We start from the raw sequence: 22,730 nt of genomic DNA on the forward strand, positions 1-22,730 counted from the left end.
AAAATTTTGACACGTCTTGAGATACTGTAGACAGTGGTCTTCTGAAGTTGTTTGGTCTAAAAAAACACTCCTGGGCTTCCCTGGCTGTCCAGTAGTTAAGACTCTGCGCTTCCAGCGCAGGGGGCACTGGTTAGATCCCTGGTTGGAAACTCAGAGCCCACATGCCATGTGGACTGGCCGAAAAAAAAATCACATAAAAAAGAACATTCCCTTTCCTTGTCAAGGTATCCAATTTTCAAAATAAACCAAAGAAGAGATACAAAACCATTCCCTTTCCTTGTCAAGGTATCTAATTTTCAAACTAAACCAAAGAAGAGATACAAAACTCAAAAGACTTCAGAATTCTACCTAATCAGAATTTTAACTCTGGGGTACCATCCTTAGTCAATAAACATCCTTTATTATCTTCTAGGCAATGAATGCAGGTACTTAATTTGGAAAAAGGTTGAAGAGGAAGATTGGGGGAAATTTTAGATAGATTTAAATAATCCCTTCTATTATTCTACTTTTTATCTCCTTTGTTATTTATGAAATATTGAAATACCAATGTTAGAAGAAGCTTTACAAGTCATTTAATACAGTTTACCACAGGACTGGAAAAGGTCAGTTTTCATTCCAATCCCAAAGAAAGGCAATGCCGAAGAATGCTCAAACTACCACACAATTGCACTCATCTCACATGCTAGTAAAGTAATGCTCAAAATTCTCCAAGGCAGGGTTCAGCAATACATGAACTGTGAACTTCCAGATGTTCAAGCTGGTTTTAGAAAAGGCAGAGGAACCAGAGATCAAATTGCCAACATCTGCTGGATCATCGAAAAAGCAAGAGAGTTCCAGAAAAACATCTATTTCTGCTTTATTGACTATGCCAAAGCCTTTGACTGTGTGGATCACAATAAACTGTGGAAGATTCTGAAAGACATGGGAATACCAGACCACCTGACCTGTCTCTTGAGAAACTTGTATGCAGGTCAGGAAGCAACAGTTAGAACTGGACATGGAACAACAGACTGGTTCCAAATAGGAAAATGAGTATATCAAGGCTGTATATTGTCACCCTGCTTATTTAACTTATATGCAGAGTACATCATAAGAAATGCTGGGCTGGATGAAGCACAAGCTGGAATCCAGATTGCCGGGAGAAGCATCAATAACCTCAGATATGCAGATGACACCACCCTTATGGCAGCAAGTGAAGAAGAACTAAAGAGCCTCTTGATGAAAGTGAAAGAGGAGAGTGAAAAAGTTGGCTTAAAGCTCCACGTTCAGAAAACTAAGATCATGGCATCTGGTCCCATCACTGCATGGCAAATAGATGGGGAAACAGTGGAAAGAGTGGCTGACTTTATTTTTTTGGGCTCCAAGATCACAGCAGATGGTGATTGCAGCCATGAAATTAAGATGCTTACTCCTTGGAAGGAAAGTTATGACCAACCTAGACAGCATATTAAAAGGCAGAGACATTACTTTGCCAACAAAGTTCTGTCTAGTCAAGGCTATAGTATTTCCAGTAGTCATATATGGATGTGAGAGTTGGACTATAAAGAAAGCTGAGCACTGAAGAATTGATGCTTTTAAACTGTGGTGTTGGAGAAGACTCTTGAGAGTCTCTTGGACTGCAAGGAGATCCAACCAGTCCAACCTAAAGGAGATCAGTCCTGGGTGTTCACTGGAAGGACTGATGTTGAAGCTGAAACTCCAATACTTTGGCCACCTGATGCGAAGAGCTGACTCATTTGAAAAGACCCCGATGCTGGGAAAGATTGAGGGCAGGAGGAGAAGGGGACGACAGAGGATGAGATGGCTAGATGGCATCACCGACCCAATGGACATGGATTTGGGTAGACGCCGGCAGTTGGTGATGGACAGGGAGGCCTGGCGTTCATGGAGTCGCGGAAAGTCGGACACGACTGAGCGACTCTACTGAACTGAACTTCAACTATTCATTTCTTCCTTTATGTTGTAAAATTTAGCTAAAATTCATTTCCTCATAAAGTCTCCTTGGACCTACTTCCTTCTTCACCTCCCCATTCCCCTATGGTCTCATCCGCAAGTCTAGTTCTTCCATAAGAACAGCCGTGGCTGATAACATCCATCTGCCTCTCCAGACCTCCTCATTGTCGTTCTGCCCTCTGCCCTGGGAGGCTGACCTGTGTGGGGTTCATTGGGCTTCATCCAGGAGGTCCTGTGTGCTCTTGAGTTCTGGCTGGATTTGGTTGTAGGAGCGTCCTGGCAGGAGGCTGAAAGGGGAGAGGAGAGTAAGCTGGAGTGTGTGGATTACTCAGGTGCCTGCCTGGGGTGTTCCTTCTAATTGGCTTTGTTCTTACTGATAGTTTTTTTTTTTTTTAAGGAGACTTGCTCTCTACATGACTTTCTCCAGGTTTTAGGAACAACTTCCTCTTTATATACTCTGTGTCTCAGGAAAAAAGCGTCTCTTATTCTAGCCTTATTCATTTGGTTCCTCTCCACCTATTCCTGGCTTCCCTGATAACTCCTGCAATGCAGGAGACCCCACTTCGATTCCTGGGTTGGGAAGATCCACTGGAGAAGGGATAGACTACCCACTCCAGTTTTCTTGGGCTTCCCTTGTGGCACAGCTGGTAAAGAATCTGCCTGCAATGCGGGAGGCCTGGGTTTGATCCCTGGGTTCGGAAGATCCCCTGGAGAAGGGAAAGGCTACCCACTCCAGTATTCTGGCTTGGAGAATTCCATGGACTGTATAGTCCATGGGGTTGCAAAGAGTCGGATGTGACTGAGCGACTTTCACTTTATTTCACACCCATTCCACCGCAAACAGTCCCTTCGTAAACAAATCTTCCTTGAATGACCCTGATTGGATTAGGCCATCTGTTTCCAGTTGGGACTCTGGCTGATATAATACCCCTTCAGATAATTCTAGTACACTGTGTACCCACTGTGTCTTCTTCACACATGTGCCCCAGGATTCCTCAATTGTGGCTAACATTGCTTGGCTTTAGGACTACTACCCATTCTCTGCAGTGTTCCAGTTGGGTGATTTACGATGTGTGGGACCTAGCGCTGAAAGCAGTGGTCCTGGGCTAATCAGAACACAGCATGGTTCTCCTTCGTCTCCTCTGGAGATCACTTTACCCATTAGCACAGCTAGGGACACGTGTGCAGACCTCCTTTGGACACTCTGTTGTATGGTGGCAGCCTGCTGAGCTTGTAATCGTGGTTGTGTGAAATGTGGGGCTTGCAGTCAGTCAGACCTCAGTGTGAGTCCTGGCTCCACCACTTACCAGATGTGTGAGCCACTCTGAGTCTGTGTGTGTGTGTGTGTGTGTGTGTGTGCATGTTAGTTGCTCAGTTGTGTCTGACTCTTTGCGACCTCATGGACTGTAGCCTGCCAGGCTCCTCTGTCCATGGAATTCTCCAGGCAAGAATACTGGATTGGGTTGTCATGCCCTCCTCTAGGGGATCCTCCAGACCCAGGGATCGAACCTAGGTCTTCTATATTGCAGGTGGATTCTTACCTGTCTGAGTCACCAGGGAAGCCCCTCTGAGACCATAAGAAGGGGTAAAGTGCCAATTCCTGCCTCCCAGCTTTGTTACGAGAGTTAAATGAGTCCATGTATATGGAATTGCTCTGTGAGCTATAAAGCACTATGCAGATCCTATTATTCTTATTCATCAGGTGGCATTCCTCCTGTTCTTCCTTCTTTCTCCCCTCTGCTTACCTTTCTGGTCTCCCTTCCTCTCCCAGCTTCTGGGGTGTCATCTGTTTCCTTTGACAAGAATGTCTCTCAGTACTTCATTTCCAGATCCATCAATGTTCTAGGTGTTTCTCAAAGCCCAGCATGGCCACCTTCCCAGCACTTTCCCCCATCAACCTGAAGACAAGCCCTCTCTTCATTTCTGCTAGAACCTTTGTTTTTCTCCTGGAACATTTTTCTCTTCCTAACTCTTAGAAAGCTAGTAAGAGAAGGAATCTTAGTTATCATCTGGTTCTACCTTTTTTCTCTTAGAAGATGAGTAGGTTGAAATTCAGGAGGGGATGAGACGTGCCCAAATTTATGGAGTAAATGAGAGGTGCAGTCAGAACCCAAGCCAGGACTCAGGCCTCCTAGCCCAGAGCAGCCCCCAGGACATCCCTGCACCTTTGAAGACTGTCTGCCCCATGGTGGATGCTGTGTCCTTTTGCTGTTCAGCTGTGACCTCGTGGAGAACAGGGACAGTGGTTCATTTTTCTAAGTTCTCACCTGTAGCGACACTTGCCTGTAGCTTGGCCAATCTGTTCAAGGCATACATGACTGCTGAACTGAGCCTGGAGAGGAAAACAAAACTGGAAAACTGGGACTATTTTAAGTCAAATGCTGGCTGAATACTTCTTCATCTTCTGCCTCTTTTCTTATCCCAGATGATGATGACGATGATGATAATGTGTGTATGTGTGTGTGTGTGTCTTAGTTGCTCAGTTGTGTCTGACTCTTTGCGAGCCCATGGACTGTAGCCCACCAGGCTCCTCTGTCCATGGAATTCTCCAGGTAATAACACTGGAGTGGATTGCCATTCCCTTCTTCAGGGGATCTTCCCCACCCAGGGATTGAACCCAAGTCTCCTACATTGCTGGCAGATTCTTTACTGTCTGAGCCACCAGGGAAGCCCTCCCGATGATATACCCAGTTTTTAAAATCCAAGGCCAAGATGGGTTCATCACTTTCCCCATTAATTTTAAGTGAACATTTTTGAGATTCCCAGTGAGTTTTGCTGAGTAGAGATTTTAGAACATTGTCTTAAATTAAAAAGGCTCGAGAGTACACGAAAGTGGAAAATTCGGTTGCAAGGAAGTGACTTCCTTGGCTTATTGCAGTGAGAAAAGTTAGCTGACAAGAATGAATCTTCAAAGAATTAATTTACAAAACTACGTGTTTAACATTGCAGCCTCAGCTGAAAGAGCCAGGGAGTCGGAAAAAGTGCTGAGTGTGGGGAAAGTTGCTGATGGCCTTTGCACCTTGTGAGGAAGGCAAGCCAAGTCTGCACCCCCAGGGGGGGAGGATGGCCCTGGGAGGTGAATCTTTCCAGTGCGCTATGATCTGCATAGCTTTCCTGGTGGCTCAGGGGTAAAGAACCTGCCTGACAATGCAGGAGGTGTGGCTTGTATCGGTGGGTTCGGAAGATTCCCGGGAGAAAGAAATGGGAACCCACTCCAGTGGGTTCCCATTTGCCTGGAAAATCCCATGGACAGAGGAGCCTGGTGGGCTGCGGTCCGTGGGGTTGCGTAAGAGCTGGACACTATCTATCAACTAAACAACAACAAAATGCTCTGAAAGGTAGCATCTTGTCTCCTTGAAGTTCTGCAGGTAGAGCTTCCTGCTGACCTGGCCAGTGTCCTGGAGCTTCCTTCTGAGAGCTACAGAGAGCTGAGAAGCCAGGCTCATTCTTAATATGCCATCAAGTTCATGTTACTCAAGAAGAGTGGTAGCTAGTGAACTAAGGCTTGTTGTGATAGCTACATACAAGAGAGCTTTTTTTTTTTTTTTGAGAGCTTTTTTTTTTTTTAAAAACAAAAACAAAAAACACAAACCGTGGAAACAGAAACTGCTCTAACACCTGGTCCTCTACTTCCTAATGTGCTGTATTCTATGCTCAGGTGCATGATTGGTATGGCAGCATGTTGGAGGCATTGGGGAGAGAGTGGATAGGTATTCTGAAGACAGTACCAGCTTTGGAATCAAACAGAACTGGGCCTGAGCCCAAGTTCTACCATTTACTTGCTCAATGATAATAATTTACCTCTTTGAGGCTCAGTTTCTCATCTGTGAAATGATGACAAAGAAACTTACTTTGATAGCCATTGTATTTGACGGCAATCAGTATCTCACATTATAGCTTATGCTAGTACCTGACACATGACAGATACTGCTGTGATAATGGTGCTGCTGATGGTGGCGGTGATGGCGATGATGGTGGTGGGTTATCATGGTGGTGGCTGCTAGGAGGCAATGGGGCTTTTTCTTCCCATTCAGTATTTTGAGGTACGTGATCCTTCTTTGTGATTAGGAAGTTGTTGTTCTTGTTTAGTTGCTAAGTTATGTCCGACTGTTTGCAACCCCATGGATTGTAGCCCGCCAGGCTCCTCTGTCCATGGGATTCCCAGGCAAGAATCCTGGAGTGGGTTGCTGTGTTCTTCTCTAGGGGATCCCCGACCCAGGGCTTGAATCCATGTCTCCTGCATTGTAGGTGGATTCTTTACCACTGAGTCACCAGGGACAATAGAATTTTGGGATTCTGAGGCTGGAGGGGATTTTCCTCCAGTCTTCTACATGTGATGCCTAAATACATTTGAGTTATTATTTCATCCTCCATTTCAACATCCTTCTAATGGGGCATTCAGTAACTCATGACCTTGATGTTGATCACGTGGTTTCTTTCTGAACAGTAGTTTCCTAACCTGGAAAATAGGGTTGATAATGCCCAGGTATCAAGATTGTTATAGAGGTCAGAGGTCATGCATGTCAAAGTTGAGACAGGAGGGTAATACTGTTTTTCTCCTTTCTCTTTCCCTTCCCTGGAAGCTGCTTGTTTCATCTTCTGATGGGTCTATTTATTTTTAGACCCGAGTTTTGACTCCTTGGGCTTTTATCCATCAGTCTGTTTCCCTCTGTGTGGCCCCGTGGGGGTGAATTGACTCAGTCTTTCCTAAGCCAGCCCTGCAGACCTCACTCTGGTCCCCTAGTGTCTCCTCGTCTCTAGTCCTTTGTTCCTTTGGTCACGGCTTGTCATCACATGGTTTCCGGTCTTATTTAATCTTCTCTATGTGTGTGCCTACTTCCTTCTCAGACAGTGGTACCTATAAGAGTCAGAGGTGAAGGAGAATTTAGGGAGTTTCTCATTTGTAGTTTTGTACCTGGAGAAACTGAGGTCCAATATAAGGAATATCAGTACAGCAAGTTCTGTGTGGTTGGCAGCATGTCCCAAGAAGTGTTTTCTTTTCTTTTTTATAATGGTATTTATTTATTTTTGGCTGTGCTGGGTCTTTGTTGCTGTGCAGGCTTGTTGTGGTGTGTGGGGTTTCTCATTTTGGTGGCTTTTCTGGTTGTGGAGCATGGCTCTAGTCTCTTGGGCTTCAGTAGTTGTTGCTCGTGGGCTTAGAGCACAGGTCCAATAGTTGCAGGGCACGGGCTTAGTTGCTCTGTGGCATGTGCGATCTTCCTGGATCATATATTGAACCCGCGTCTCTTGCATCGGCAGGTGAATTTCTTAATCTTGAGCCATCAGGGAAACCCAAGAAGTGTTTTCTGATTTATCTGTTTATAGCTCTGATGCTACAGTGGCAAGAACTTTTATACTTTCACTGCAGTGTTTCCCTACTTTTTCCAGAAAGGCCTCCAGATACAGCAAAAGGGTTCTCTTGGTGTAAGAGCATCTGGATTCTTCAAGAACATTTTACATGCAACAGCAGGTGGTGTTCCTTAGTACGACCATTTGAAATTTGGATGAGCTTCCACTGTTTGAAGCTGGTGCAGCTGTACTGTGGAAGCGTGAAGCTGGCAATTTTTATTCCACATGGCAACAGGGGTGGTCAGGAAAGAAGGCAGGATGCCCCTATGAAATGGGGCTAAAATACTCCCTTCAGGAAGGTCTCATAATTCAAATGCAGGTGCATCATTCCATCTTGCTAGGCCTCGATTTCCTCTTCTTAAAATGAGGGGTATGACCTTTGCATTGCATAATATCAAGGGTTATGGGAAGATTATGTGAACATAGTATATTGAATCATTTTTTTAGATTATAAAACATGATGCATAAGCACACTTTCTTGCACACTAGATTTAATAAATTTCCTACTGCTCAGTTATTGTCTGTGAATTCATAGTCATCTTGGTCACCTCAGGCAGGTTGCCAAATTTAGAATACCCTGTGCTAGTTCGATCCCTGGGTCAGGAAGATCTCCTGGAAAAGAACAGCTCACTCCAGGATTCTTGCCTGGAGCATTCCATGGACAGAGGAGCCTGGTGGGCTGCAGTACCTAGTGTTGCAAAGAGTTGGACACGACTGAAGCAACTTAGCACACACGCACAAGTTCATTGTTCTGTTTTTTTTTTTTTTCTTTTCTTGCGGTCAAGTTCAAGATTCCAGGTTCTGGGATGTCTTCTTGGATGACATCAGCCATGGTGAGTTTTCTGTCATCTGAGCTTAGTCCTACCTGTTATGTTTTTTTATTTCAGACACAATTATGTTATTCTACTTCATATTTGCCTTCTCCTGAACTGGGTTCCAGTAAGTTCTGCCAACTTCAGGTCTTACAAGTCTTTCCAGTCAAATCCCTTTGCATCTCACAAATGCATAAAAATAGAGCCACTGAAGTGAGAAATAAAAGTTGAGAACATGTTAAGAGTTCAGTTCAGTTCAGTCGCTCAGTCGTGTCTGACTCTTTGTGACCCCAAGGACTGCAGCACGCCAGGCCTCCCTGTCCATCACCAGCTTCTGGAGTTTACTCAAACTCATGTCCATTGAGTCGATGATGCCATCCAACCATCTCATCCTCTGTCATCCCCTTCTCCCACCTTCAGTCTTTCCCAGCATCAGGGTCTTTTCCAATGAGTTAGTTCTTTGCATCAGGTGGCCAAAGTATTGGAGTTTCAGCTTCAACATCAGTCCTTCCAGTGAACACCCAGGACTGATTTCCTTTAGGATTGACAGGTTTGATCTCCTTGCAGTCCAAGGGACTCTCAAGAATCTTCTCCAACACCACAGTTCAAAAGCATCAATTCTTCAGCACTCAGCTTTCTTTATAGTCCAACTTTCATATCCATGCACGACTACTGGAAAAACCATAGCCTTGGCTAGACGGACCTTTGTTGGCAAAGTAAGAGTTGCCTTCCATTTATAATGCTTTAATTCAGAGAAGGCAATGGCTACCCACTCCAGTACTCTTGCCTGGAAAATCCCATGGACAGAGGAGCCTGGTAGGCTACAGTCCATGGGATCGCTAAGAGTCGGACACGACTGAGCAACTTCACTTTCACTTTTCACTTTCATGCATTGGAGAAGGAAATGGCAACCCACTCCAGTGTTCTTGCCTGGAGAACCCCAGGGACGGGGGAGCCTGGTGGGCTGCCGTCTATGGGGTCGCACAGAGTCGAGCACAACTGAAGCGACTTAGCAGCATAATGGTTTAATTACGGTGAGGTTACTTGTTTTAAGTTTTGGGCTATACCTATTTCTTTTACTTTTTATTCCTTCCTCCCTCCCTCCTTCCTTCCTATAAGTGAATCAAACTTGGGTCTGCTTGCGCATGCACAGTAAAGCCAATTTATTGGCACTGGTGAAATAAGATGCAGTGTTAATTGCTGCAGGGAGTGCCAAGCAAGGAGTCCAGGGCAGCACAGCTAGTGCTTAAAAGACCTGAACTCCTCAAAGGCTTTCAGGGAAAGGTTTATAAAGACAGGGTGAGGGAGGGGGTGGGTGGGGTGTGTGATCAGTTCTTGGACATTCTTCTGATCCCTTGGCAGTGAGGTAAGCCGGAGTCAACATCATCAACCTTCTGGTTCCAACCGATCTGGGGTCCATGTGCTGGTGGGCAGCATACCTCTCACTTCTTCCATCTGGTGGGCGTTTCAGTATCTGTAAAATAACTCAGAGGACATGGCTCAGAATATCATCTACAGCCCTTGAGGAGGAACTAAATGCCCTAGACTTTGCTTAATGGCTAAACTATTATTATTTTGTCTTGCTTGACTGTTTTCCTTTCTGTCTGCATTTTCTCCCTTTACTGATTAAATTTCTTTGTTGACTGAAGTTTTTCCACAGACAAAAGTCAGGCTGAGGACATGGCAGCAGGGGGAGTCTTATTCAAGGAAGGCTTCATGGGTTCCTGATCAGTTATACTTCCTTCTGTCCTCTCTCTCTCTTCTTTTTTTTTCTTTCCTTTTTAAAAATTTCCCATTTGTATCTTTTCCCATTACCTTCAATGTGTTGTTTTTTTTTTTCTGTAAATTTGTTAGATTTTGCTTTATGGCTTTTGTCTTTGTTGATATACGTCAAACTTTTTCTTGTATATAAAGATTATGTAAATATTCATTCAATCTTACCTAAGTATTCTTTATGTATTAAAAAAATGAAATCTTTAAATTATGAAACGTCAACCCACTCCATTATTTCTTGCCTGAAAAATCCCATGGACAGAGGAGCCTAGTGGGCTACGGTGCATGGAGTTGCAAAGAGTCAGACCTGACTGAGCACACATGGCACAGGCTGTAAAATATAAGTCAGGGCTCTAGTGTGGTGTTTCTTCCCTAAGTAAGTGAACTAGGATTTTCATCGCTTTTGCCAAGTGGAATCCTTTCTCCTCCCAGTTGAAACACTTTATTCAGAATAAACAAAATGATCCAGTTCCATTGATTCGCCTACCTTTATTGACAAGAGGCTATGATTCATTGTCTTTATTATTTTAGTTTCAAATTTCAATTTAATATCTTTTATTGCACAGATTCCCCTCCTTTTATTTCTACTGGTCTCCATTCCCTCCCTCACAATGTCCCATTTAGTTTTATAGTTTTATTTCTATAGATAATCATTAGGATATTAAGTCTTCCAAGATATTTTATTGTATTTTGATTGAAATTGCATTACCATGATGGGATAAAACAGATTCCACACAATATAGAAATTCAGAATTATAAAAAAAAATAGTAGAGTCTCAAATTAGAGTGAAATTTGGATAGAGGAAAAAATGACAGAGATAAAAAAATCAGAGAAAAGATGATAGAAATAAACATGGACTAGAAAAAAGAATAACTCTTAGGCTTAAAGAGTAAGTCAGAAACCATATTCAAAGCAACACAGAAAAAAATGTTTCTGAAACCAAAGTAAGTTGTGAACCTTATCCAGGAGACTTAGCTAGAAGATTTAATTAAATCTGACAAACATTTTGACAAATCCTGGTGAAAATGATGAATTCCATGAACAATGAAAGAATCCTAGAAAAATTCAGACAGAAAAAAAACAAGTACAGTGAGAAAAAAGGAGTCCTCGGACATTTGTCTACAACATTGGATAAAGGCAGTCAATGGAACAGCATCTATAAAGTTTATGAGGATTATGACTCAAAAATTCTATACCTAGTCAAATTGTCCTTTGTAATTTCAACAGTTAACATGCATTTTCCTATTACAAAAGAAAAACATGTTCATGGTAGAAAATACAAACTTGCTATTAAAATTGAAAACATCTTAAAAACTCGAAACCGCGTGGAATCATATTACTATTTTTTTTTTAAATTCCAGTTTCTCTACTTTCTCTACTGCTTCCTTAGCAGTGAGGCCTAGAGACTTCGTGCCGGTAACTTGTTACATTCATTCCACTCTCCCATTCCTCACAATGATGACTGGAATTTGGCTCCATATTTGTACTACCTACCAGTCAGAAACATTTGAGTTTGGTTTTGGTTAAAGAGAAACTGAGAAACAAGTTAGGAATGAACACACAGCATGGAAATGAATGGACTTATGTGCCTAAAAATTTGAGGTTTAAATGCAACTCCTAAGCGTTGAATGAAAACGAGCCAGTCATTGAAACAAATTCTTAGCATCTGAAGTTGCGTAAACCAGAATTGCCAAAGGGTTCATTTGAAACAAAGGTCATTGCCATAGGTGGAATTGGGCAGACAAAAGTTTGTATATGCAGTTCTTTATTTAATTTGTGTGACTTTGGCTTCTTAGATCGCAGAGTCCATTTTTCTTTTTTAGCACATATAAAATGATGATAATTATGTCCATCTTATGTAGTTGTTGGGAAGGTTAAATGAAATGATATTTATAACCAGCATAGCAAGACCCTGCATATTAACTCATTAATAAAATGACGACTGTTCAAATAATGATTTAGTAAACATAATCATCATTAGCTTCATTACAATGCTGAATAAAATCAGTGGATACTAGAAACCAAGAGATCAAGAAACTAAGCATTCCTTCAACATCTGGGCCAAGTAATTAATTCTCATATTCATAAGCTTTGGTGATACATTATGAAGTAACGTAGGCCTCTTGTGAATTATAACTTTTTAATTAATTCAGCTCCTGGGTACTGATTAGTTCTAATTTATAGCTTAGTTTGCGTATACTTGGAAGAGGTTAAACTGAGTGTCTTTTGTGTGCATATACATATGTGCTCCTCAGAGTTTTCTCCAAGCCAGCCTGTCTCTCCTCTCAGTCTGTCTTGCTCCTTGTGCATAAGATTTTCCTGCAGGCTTTAATAATCCTGGCTAAATGGGCAAACCATGTAGTAATTTGTCCCGTTTGCAGCCCTTTAGAGGTATCTTTCCTCTCTCCCTTCTTCCCTCTATTGGCTCCATTTTCTGCCACAGGTTATCTTCATGGGATGAGAGCCAAATGCTATCATTGTGGTTTAAGCCTGGTGTCAGAAATCTTGGTTGAAGTCCTGGCACTGTTAGCTGTTTACATTTATGTTACATTGTTGTTTAGTCACTAAGTCATGTTCAACCCTTTGCCACCGCATGGACTGTAGCTTGCCATTCTCTTCCTTCCATGGGATTTCCCAGGCAAGAACACTGGGGTGGATTGCCATTTCCTTCTCCAGGGGATCTTCTGGACCCAGTGGTTGAAACTGGATCTCCTACATCGGCAGGCGGATTCTTTACCGCTGAGCCACCAGCGCAGCACAGAGGCTGTTGCTTATTCTCTCTGACTCTCAGTTTCCTCCAAGAGGAAGAGAGGTTACAGAATATCTGTGTTACCAGGTTGTAAGAATTGGAGAGATAACGTAGGTTAAATTGAGCTGCTCTGCTTATGGCTATTTCTAAGGGGTGGTTGTTGCAATGTCAGAAACAATAAAGCTGCTCCTTTGAAAGGAGAATTCTTCCCTCCCATCTTCCAACAAAGAGAGATGGGGGCACTGAGAGAAGTGGAAAAGGCACGAGGTGGGGAGGTGGGTGTTCTGGCTTTGTCGCCCCCTCCCTGAACAAAGCGGACCCTGGCACGACAGGGGAGGCCTCGGACATGGCTGGCCTTGTTTCATCCTGTGAAATGGTGAGTGGGGCTGGGGAGAAGCCCCGGGGGTGTTTGAGGCGGGTGTAAAGAGCACAAGTCTGGGTCCGGCATTGCTGCTGTTTGCTGTGTGAGCTTGGGAAAACTGCCTAACCTTTCTGAGCCTCGTTTTTTCCCTAGCTATTGAATTGAAGGTGATGATAACCATCTTGCCCTTACAAAATAGCTACGGGGATTAGATAAGAAAATGAGTGTGAAAGTGATTTATCAAGTGTAAAGTGCTTCGCAGATGGTAGTTATTACTGTGGATGATTTCAATGATCCCATGCAGTCCTACAGATTTGTAATTCCAAACGCAGCAGTATGAACAAGAGGCTTATTTTTTCTCAAACAACTGTCGGTGTGATTTCCTCTGCGTTTCCAGTTCCTCATGTACAGTCAGGGCCCTGACTCATCTCTGGGAGGAAATGTCCTTTCTTGGGGGCCCTGCCTGTCACGGGGATATTGGGGTGACCCAGGGGACAGATTTAAGCTTTGTTAACCCCAGGGGATGTAGAGTTGCAAAATGTAATTGAATCTTTTGAGGTTTAAACCCAGTTTTCTTTATTCAGATTCAGGTCTTTCAAATCTCTTCCTTTTTTTGTTTAAACTCAGAAGTTTCGAGAGGGCATTGATGGCTTCTTGGACTCGAGATTGTCCTCCTGGGGAGGCCATAGGAGGCCCTTCTGCTGAACAGAGTGTAAATGAATCTGAAACATATGGAGCTGATTTGCCCCACGATACACACGTTTAAGTCTTGAGCAGAAAAAGGCCTGGAAACGTGGATTTGTGTTTCCCTCCGAAACGCTAAACATTTATAAATAGATCAAGATGCACAGTGTGTAGGGGGGCGAGGGGTGGACAGATTCATTCTTACTGTGGCTGAGTGTCTGGCTTGGAGGTGCTCAGGCAGACTCATACTGCCTTAAGGGGTCCCAGTGAGCCCTTTGAAAAGCTCTCCTGTCCCTCTGCCTTTGAAAATGAAGTCGCTCAGTTGTGTTTGACTCTTTGCGACCCCATGGACTGTAGCCCACCAGGCTCCTCTGTCCATGGGATTTTCCAGGCAAGAATACTGGAGTGGGTTGCTATTTCCTTCTCCAGGAGATCTTCCTGACCCAGGGATTGAACCCAGGTCTCCTGCATTGCAGGCAGATGCTTTACCATCTGAGCCACAGGGAAGTCTTCTTCTGCCTTTGGACACTCTCATTTTACCTGTACAACCAGGTACCTATGTTGCAGGTCCAGTGAAAAGGAAAATGCTTGTCCTCATGTTCAAAGGTGAAGAATTTCAAGATGGCAGCCGCAGAGGATTAGAGCAAGCAGGGTCCCTGTGCGGCGATGCAGGTGACATGCCTGGGAAGCTGACTCTGTTAACCTGGTCAGTACACAGTCCCTCTCCTTCCTCAGGCTGTTTCCCAAGTCATTTCCTTGACTCTCCAGGAGGGGCGAGATGCCCTCCACTGTGTTCCTAGAGCCTCTTCTTCTCCCCTCTATCGGTGCATCCTTTGACTATCATGGACAGTTTATGTATTCATTTATTCACTCAACAAACATCACAGAACTGCCTACTATGCACTGGGCGCTGTGCCAAGTGCTGGCAAGCACATTCTGGGAGACTGAAAGAGGGGAGCCTAGCTAAGCCGGGAAGAGTCTAGAAAAGTTTACTTTTGGAGGTGATGCTTGAACTGAATCTTGAAGGATAAGTAACTGAGAAGCGGATTGGGAGGATTTGAATGAACAAGAGCAAAAGGAATAGCTGGGTTTGTGTTGCAGCTGGTGCATGATGCTTGAGACAGAGGCTGAAGTTACATGCGACTGGAGAGGTAAGCAGGCATGCACTTATCGAGGGTTCTGTGAGCCACACAACTTGCTCTGTCTCATCAAGGAAGCCCTGAAAGGTTGTCCGCCAGGAGTCAAGAGTCAGATTTGCATTTTAGATGAATGAGTCTGGTTGCAGTGGGGATAGCAGATCAATATGGGTAGAAGCAGGTAGATAGATTAAGAGGTAATTCCAGGCAGGAAATAATGGTGACCTCGAATGAAATAGCAACCATGGGGAATGAAGAAAAATGTATGGATTCAGGAGATAGTCTCCGTGTAAGATTGGTGGGATTGAATTGAAGATAAACCCTGGGTTTATAATCGATGACTTTTTTTATGGTGTAATTCAAACTGAGAAAGATTATTAAGAGGCTTTTTGCTGGGTGGATGGCCATGGAAATGGAAATGAGTTTTGTTTTGAACAATTTGAATTTAAGGCTCCTAACAGGCGCCTATATGGAAACGTACAGCCAGCAGTGAACATAATGGCTTGAAGCCATGGGGAGAGGTCTGGCTGGCGCTGTAGGTTTCAGGACGTGGGTATTTGTGTGGCAGTCAACCCCCTCCCCCTCTCCTCGTTCAGTAAACTCATGCAGTGACTTTAATAAGATATGGCTGGATGGTTTCCATTGCACTTGACAATGAGTTATGATAACTAATAAATTATAAAATCCATATTGATAGGGATGGGACAGGAAGCTGTAGGTTGAAGAGTGAATGGAAGTTTGAGGGAGTATTAAGAGAGGAGGTCAGGAAATTAATTTCAGAAGTTCGTATAAGAAAGAAAGGTGAGTTTTGGATGGTGGGCTAAAGAGCGATCTGAATGAAGGGAGATCATCTTTAAGATGTATATTAGTTTCCTATGGCTGCTGTAACAAATTACCACCAGTTTATTGGCTTAAAACACACAGATATATCCTCTTACAATTTTTGAGGTGAGAAGTCCTAAAATCAATGCAGGGTTGCATTTCTTCTCAGGGATAGATCTATTCCCTTGCCTTCTGCACTTTCTAGAGATTGTCTGAATGTCTTAGTTCACGGTCCCCTCTTTTCATTACTCGGACCTCTGCAGCTGCTGTCACGTCTTCTCTGACTCTGACTCTCCTCCCTCCTTCTTATTAGGATCTTTGTTATAACATTGAGTCTGCCTGGAGAACCTAGGAAAATCTCTCCAGCTTAAGGTATGCAGTTAATCAATCGGCAAAGTCCCTTTTGCTGAATAAGGTAATGTATTCACAGATTCTGGGAATTAGACATCTTTGGGTGGGGGCATTGTTCTGTCAAATACTGGATGGGAGTGAATTGAACATGTTTGAAGTCTGAGGAAAAGGAGGCAGGAGAGAGAGAATGGGGGAGACAGGAGATTATAGATAGATGGATAGATATTGGGGGTAGAGGAGAGGAAATGATAATAGTGGACATCAAATGCAGCTGGGGAAAGCTTTGAAGAATTGGGAAAAATAAAATAGCAATGGGAATGGGTATATTTGGGTTTATAGCTCAGGAGGTATGAGGTTATAGGGCCAGGAGAAGTGTTAGTAGGGGGCTGGAGAGGAGTGGTAAATGTGTGTATTGAAGGAACTTGGGGTGGAGGTATCTGGAGAAGTGCAGAGGTTGAAAGGAGAGCATAGGATCCAGCTGGGTTGGAAAGATGACTTTGCAGCTGTTCCCAATCCAGGATATACACTTTCCGCCAAGACCACTGAGCCCTTTGGGTATAGATATGCAGAAGGGTTGGCGCTCACCTGGCAGGGACAGCAGAAGCTATTAATATCACTGTGGTCCAGATCATCAACCTGTGATGGTTTCCTTTGTGTCAACTTGGCTGGGGCACGTGATTCCCTGGCATCTAGTTAAGCATTAATCTTGGTGTGTCTGTGAACTTATGTGGGTGTGTCTGTGAAGTTGTGTTGGTGTGTCTGGATGAGGTTGGCCTTTGAATCAGTAGACTGAGTAAAGCAGACTGTCCATCTCAATGTCACTGGGATTCATCCAATCAGTTGAGGACTATCCTAGAACGAAAATAGTTCTCAGTGAGAGGGAACTTCACCTGCCTGACTGCTGTAGCTGAGACATGAGTATTCTCCTGACTTAGACTAGAACTGCACCATTGGTTCTCCCCGGGGCCAGCCTGCTCTTTAGACCTTGGGACTTGGCTTCCTTAACTATGGGAGCTAATCTCATAATAAATCTCCCTGTGTGTCTCCGTCTGTCTGTCTCTGTGTCTATATCATCACTGTCTCTGTCTCCTATTGGCTCTATTTCTCTGAAGACCATAGACTAATCTAGACTTCAGATTGGGAGAGAAAGGGAGAGAGACCCAGAGGGTGTGGGAAAATGGAGGAATTCAGGACCTAGAGGTCTCTTCGAGGTCAAAAACACATGTAGGAGAATGAGGCAGGAGAGATACTGACGAATTGGAAGCGGTGGTTCAAAGGTAGTATAATGATGCTTCTTATTTGTGAGTTGCCAGGGCACCATCTTCAGAGAGTCTAATTAGGTCAAGCTAGGGGGGCAACAAAGGGGCTTTCCTGGTGGCTCAGATGGTAAAGAATCTGCCTGCAAGGCCGGAGAGCAAGGTTCAATCCCAAATCAGGAAGATCCCCTGGAGAAGGGAATGGCTACCCACTCCAGTATTCTTGCCCAGAGAATCCCATGGACAGAGAAGCCTGGGGGGCTACCGTCCATGGTGGTCACAAAGAGTCGGACATGACAGAGTGACTGACACTTTCACTTTTCAGGGGGCAACTGAGCGTGTTTCACAGGTAGATGTGCAGTGCACCCAGGGTCGAGAACCTCCTTATCAGGAGCGACTGGTAACCAGTAGGACGTGGTCTGCAAGGACCACCCCCTCAGCCCATCACCTGAGGGGTGATGGCTTCCACGGCATCTTCCTATAGAGGAGACCATGTCTGACCTATCTCTGGGGGCACTTGCCCATTTTCCTTTGTGCAGTCACTCTTCCTGGAGCTCCGAGGAGGGTAGCTTCCATCAGCGCTCTGCCAGAAACATTGGCTGCCTCTCCTTGTGAATTCAGGCATGGCTTCCCTTTCCGTTCTTAGATTCCCACCTCCTTTTTCAATGTCGAATTCCACTGCTCAGTGGAGGAGGGAGGGGTGTGGTGAATGCCTTTTGGAAGCAAGACTCACTTCCTTACTGGCATCTGAGCTGAAAACAAGGGTCTGCTCTCAGGTAGAAATGCAGACACCATGCGTCACATTATTAGAAATAAATCCTGCAATGGTTGGAGGCTCAGAGGGGCAATGTTCTTTGACTCTTTCATGCCAAATATCACATGGGTTGCACCCACACAGTCCACATGATAAGTCCCTTGTAGAGTGATGAGTGTATAATGGACACTCAATAAATAGCTCAGTTCCTCCAATCACATGGTCAATAAGAACGCAAGTTCTAAAGGACCCATTGAACTCAACTTTGAAAAATATTAAAAATGATGAAATGCTTACCAGGTGCCAAGCTCTAAGGCAGATTGGGTATATACATGACATCACTTCTTTCTTTCAACAACCTTTTGATGGAATTATCACCCTCATCTTGGGAGTGATGAAACAGAAAACAAGGCAATGATCTGAGCTCTTCAAAGTTTGGATAGCACCTCATACCTCTTTTTGCATGAAAGTTGTGTTATTAGAGGTAGTGGTCAGTGGGTTTTCATTAGAGCTGAATTCTCCTTTTGTTAATTTGGACTTAATTTTTCTGTATATGATGCTTTGGTTCATCCTTTAATTGTCAATATACAATTAGCACCACCCTGCTGCCTCTCTCTTTTCTCATCTTTCTTGTTAACTGTTCATACTCTGGCTATGACAAATTCTAAGCATTCCTGGCTAAGGTGATTAAAAATTTTTTTCTTTACTTTATTTAGGAGGATGTGAGAAGAAAGAGAGGATATTTTTATAGTGTGGAGTGCCCAGAACTGGAAGCTGAATCTCCTGCTATCTTTCCCACTTTGGAACAGAGAATCTTCTCTATTCTAGATGTTAGTTTATTGTGTAACACCGCATTCCAAATTTAGAGCTCTAGTGCCCCTTTCATGTATCTCCTATTCACAGATGTTGATTTATCCTTGGTAAAGCGTAAATATTCCAGACCCTTGTGAAGAGATCCCTTTTCTAGCTTATGGAAATTTATTCTGAGGTAGGAAGGGTTAAGCTTTCTTCTTGGCATCTATCTGAATAAACAGTGCAATTCTGTGGCATCTGAATTCTGCATTCAGATCAGCATTCTTAAGAAAGCAAGATGACCTGATTTTTATTTTCCCTTGGAAGTGCATTGTGATGAATCCACAAAATACTTGCACCCGGGCCCTGTGTCTGGAAGATAGCTTGCATGATGGTGTTATTTCCAGCAGGGTGGTAGTTTATGGGCAAGTGTGGAAGGTTTGGGCAGGGAATAGGCAGAATCAGAGAAAGCTTTAGGAGAAAAATGATCAGTGAGACCTGAAAGTAGCTGACCAGAGATGAGCCCAGAGCCTCTCAGTCCATGTTTGCCCCCATGATACTCCAGAGTGAAAGAGGCAGAGGAGAGCTAGTTAGAAGTGCATGGGAAATAGTCACATGTAAACAATGCCTCCAGCGTCCTAAGACTGGGAGGATGTGTTTGTTGATGTGTGAATTCACTGACTGAAGGAAAGGCCATTGAGACAGACCTTCAGGAGGACAAGGGAACTTGCAGAGATGGGAGAGGCAGGGTGGCATGACTTAGGGAGACGGGTGAGATTGAAACAGTGAAGAGAGGGGTGATTTCCCTGGAGGTCCAGTGGGTAAGACTCTGTGCTCCCAATGCAGGGGGTGATCCCTGGTTAGGAAACTAGATCCCGCATGCCACAACTATGATCCCAAATGCCACAACTCAGAGAGCCTGCGTGCCACAGTGAAGATCAAAGATCCGGTGTGTTTCAGGTTGGAAAAAAAAAAAAGAGGGTAGATAGAGGCCTGAACCTGACCCTTGGGAGGGAGAAGGGGGCAGATTTAGGACTCCCAGGTAAGCTTGGTACTGTGATTGTTGTTCACTTGCTCAGTTGTGTCCGACTCTCTGCGATGTCATGGACTGGAGCACGCCAGCCTTCCCCATCCTTCACAACCTCCTGGAGCTTGCGCAAACTCATGTCTGTTGAGTTGGTGATGCCATCCAACCATCTCATCCTCTGTCGTCCCCTTTTCCTCTTGCCATCAACCTTTCCCAGCATCAAGGTCTTTTCTAATGAAGCTATTCTTCACATAAGGGGGCCAAAGAATCGGTACTGTGATGCAGGGTTAAATTAGACAAGATGAGCAAATTTGGAGATCAAGACCCAGACCTCAAGCTGCTTTACCTCTGTGAGCCTCAGTTTTCAAGTATGTAAACTGGGCACAACTGTAGCCACTCCTAGAGTTCTGAGAATTAAATGAGGTGATAATACTGCAGAAAGGCTCAGTCCAGAGCCAGGGGCCTAGGACCAAGCAGGAGGGACACACAAGCTGGTGCTGTCCTCTCCCCTTTCCTGGAGGAGGGGATTCACTTTGAAGCAAAGGAAGAGAGAAAGACGAAGGTCACAGAGGAGATGGGCAGAGAGGAAGGAAATCAAGGGAGCTTATGCCAGCGGCTCCCACATGCAAGCCCACTTTGATCTTTAATCCTAATATTTATCTTTGTAAATGTGCACAGCACTTTAGAGTGGGAGGAACGTCATGGTTGCTTGGCCACACTCTGCCTTCATCCACATGAAGTCACTGAACTGCCTTTCATGAAGTGGCCTTGTCCTACATCACCCAGCATGGGAGAGGAGGGACTGGGGTCAGGATTCCAGGCTGAATTCTGAGTTCTTCCTCTCCGTGTCTGGAGGAGAGGACCCTCTTGGCAGACCCCACATTGCCTGGCCCAATGTGGCCCAGGACTCGTGGTCTCCAGATGGGGGAGCTCGGTGAACCCACGCAGGACTTGGAATCTTCCATGCCCAACCTCCCTATGACTTTTACAAGTTCAGTTCAGTTCAGTCGCTCAGTTGTGTTCAACTCTTTGTGACCCCATGGACTGCAGCATGCCAGGCCTCCCCGTCCATCGCCAGCTCCCAGAGTTTACTCAAACTCATGTCCATCGAGTCGATGATGCCATCCAACCATCTCATCCTCTGTCGTCCCCTTCTCCTTCTGCCGTCAATATTTCCCAGCATCAGGGTCTTTTACAACAATATTTCTCCCTAAATCTGGTTAGAAGAAGAGCAAGTCCCTCATGGCCTCTGAAAAACGGACTTGTTAAAGTGATCAGGCCTGTAGCTGGAAAATACCACATGTGATTTCCCACCTGGTCCAGGACAGGACAGCCCTAGCGAGGTGAGAACCCCTTTGCTGGTGGGAATTTCTCATAGAAACAGCTCCCTTTCTCATGTGACAGCCTCCCAGGTAGTACCAGGCCTGAGATTCTCCTGTGTGAATCTCACTCTGATAGTGCTGGTTTAGTTGCTCAGTTGTGTCTGACTCTTGTGACTCCGAGGTACTGTAGCCCGCCAGGCTCCTCTGTCCATGGAGTTATCCAGGCAAGAATACTGGAGTTAGTAGCCATTCCCTTCTCCAGGGGATCTTTCTGGCCCAGGGATTGAACCTGCGTCTCCTGAGTTGTAGGTATATTCTTTACCGCTGAGCCACCTGGGAAACCCAAATCTCACACTAGTCCAAGTTTATATATTGATTATCCTGGAAAACAAAAAATTTTGTATTATACCAACAAAAGCCATGGATAATTTTTTTTTCTTCTTCTAGTGAATCTTGACTTAAAGAGAAATCTGTGTTTAATCAGGCTTCCTTGATGGGCTACAGTCCGTGGGGTTGCAGAAGAGTCAGGACTCAGCGACTAAACAATAGCAACTGTGCTTAATCAGAGCCCGTTTTGTGTCAGTTACAGCAATGCTGGAAGCAGAAGGCACTTGGTGTTGTCTGGAGTCCCAGGTTCTAGTTCTGGCTGGGCTCTGCTCCCCAAGTGACTCTGGGTGGCTTCTTTCCCCTCCCTTACCCTCTATGTTCCTGTTTGTAAAACCAGAGATTTACTCTACATCTCCAAAGTCCTTCCCAATTCTGGATCTTGCTGTGTGCCACTGAGACGGCCAGCTCTTTCTCCAGGAGAAAGAGGAAAGATACTCAGGAAAGCAAGCGGGGGCTCGTCGGGAACTTCTTTGTGCTGTGGTTTGTTCCTCTTTCCTCTGCCCAGAACAACCTTCATGCCCCTTCTCTACCTGGAATCCTCGCTTTCATTCTTTCAGACCTGGAAGGAAATGACAACCCACTCCAGTGTTCTTGCCTGGAGAATCCCATCGACAGGGAAGCCTGGTGGGTTGCAGTCCATGGTGTTGCGAAGAGTTGGACATGTCTGAGCGGCTCAACACACAGGCTGCACTACTTTCTTAAGTCTTTTATGACCCTGGGGTGAGAAGTTGGGATATTTACAAAGTACAATAAAGTACTGTGCCTGCATGCTAAGTTGCTTCAGTCCTGTCCGACTCTTTGAGACTCTATGGACTGTAGCCCACCGGGCTCCTCTGTCCATGGGATTCTCCAGGCAAGAACACTGGAGTAGGTTGCCATGCCCTCCTTCCATGGGATCTTTCCATCCCAGGGATTGAACCCGAATCTCTTACATCTCCTGCATGGACAGGTGGGTTCTTTACTACTAGCACCAAGTACAGAGTACAAAGTACAGTAGGGATGCTGTTACCAAGTACAGCGGTCCGCCGGTATCTGTGGGGCATCAGTTCCAGGATCCCCGTGATACCAAAGCCTACCGATGCTCAGGTCCTTATATAAAATGATGTGGTATTTGCTTATGACTTACCCGTATCCTCTTGTATATTTTAAATCATCTCTATGTTACTTTAAATACCTAATACCACGTAAATGCTATGTCAGT

General features: G+C 44.6%; 1 protein-coding gene across 9 annotated transcripts in view; it reads left to right on the top strand.

Annotated features, from left to right (window-relative positions):
• The window catches only part of LPIN1 (lipin 1), a 373,872-nt gene that overhangs the window by 172,082 nt on the left and 179,060 nt on the right, over positions 1 to 22,730 (top strand). For 2 of the 9 annotated variants that reach the window (XR_014083711.1, XR_014083717.1), the window contains exon 23: positions 8,088 to 8,135. The exons of 5 other annotated variants lie outside the window; for them this stretch is intronic. The gene's annotated coding sequence lies outside the window, so the exon portion shown is untranslated. Of the gene's footprint in view, positions 1 to 8,087; positions 8,136 to 14,288; positions 14,389 to 15,953; positions 16,056 to 18,717; positions 19,057 to 22,730 lie in introns of those variants that run through there. 2 more of the 9 variants (XR_014083713.1, XR_014083712.1) reach the window with 2 other exon arrangements.

This window comes from Giraffa tippelskirchi, chromosome 4 (genome assembly GCF_054371585.1).
Source record: "Giraffa tippelskirchi isolate mGirTip1 chromosome 4, T2T-mGirTip1v1.2.pri, whole genome shotgun sequence".
In the NCBI taxonomy this organism is placed as follows: Eukaryota; Metazoa; Chordata; class Mammalia; order Artiodactyla; family Giraffidae; genus Giraffa; species Giraffa tippelskirchi.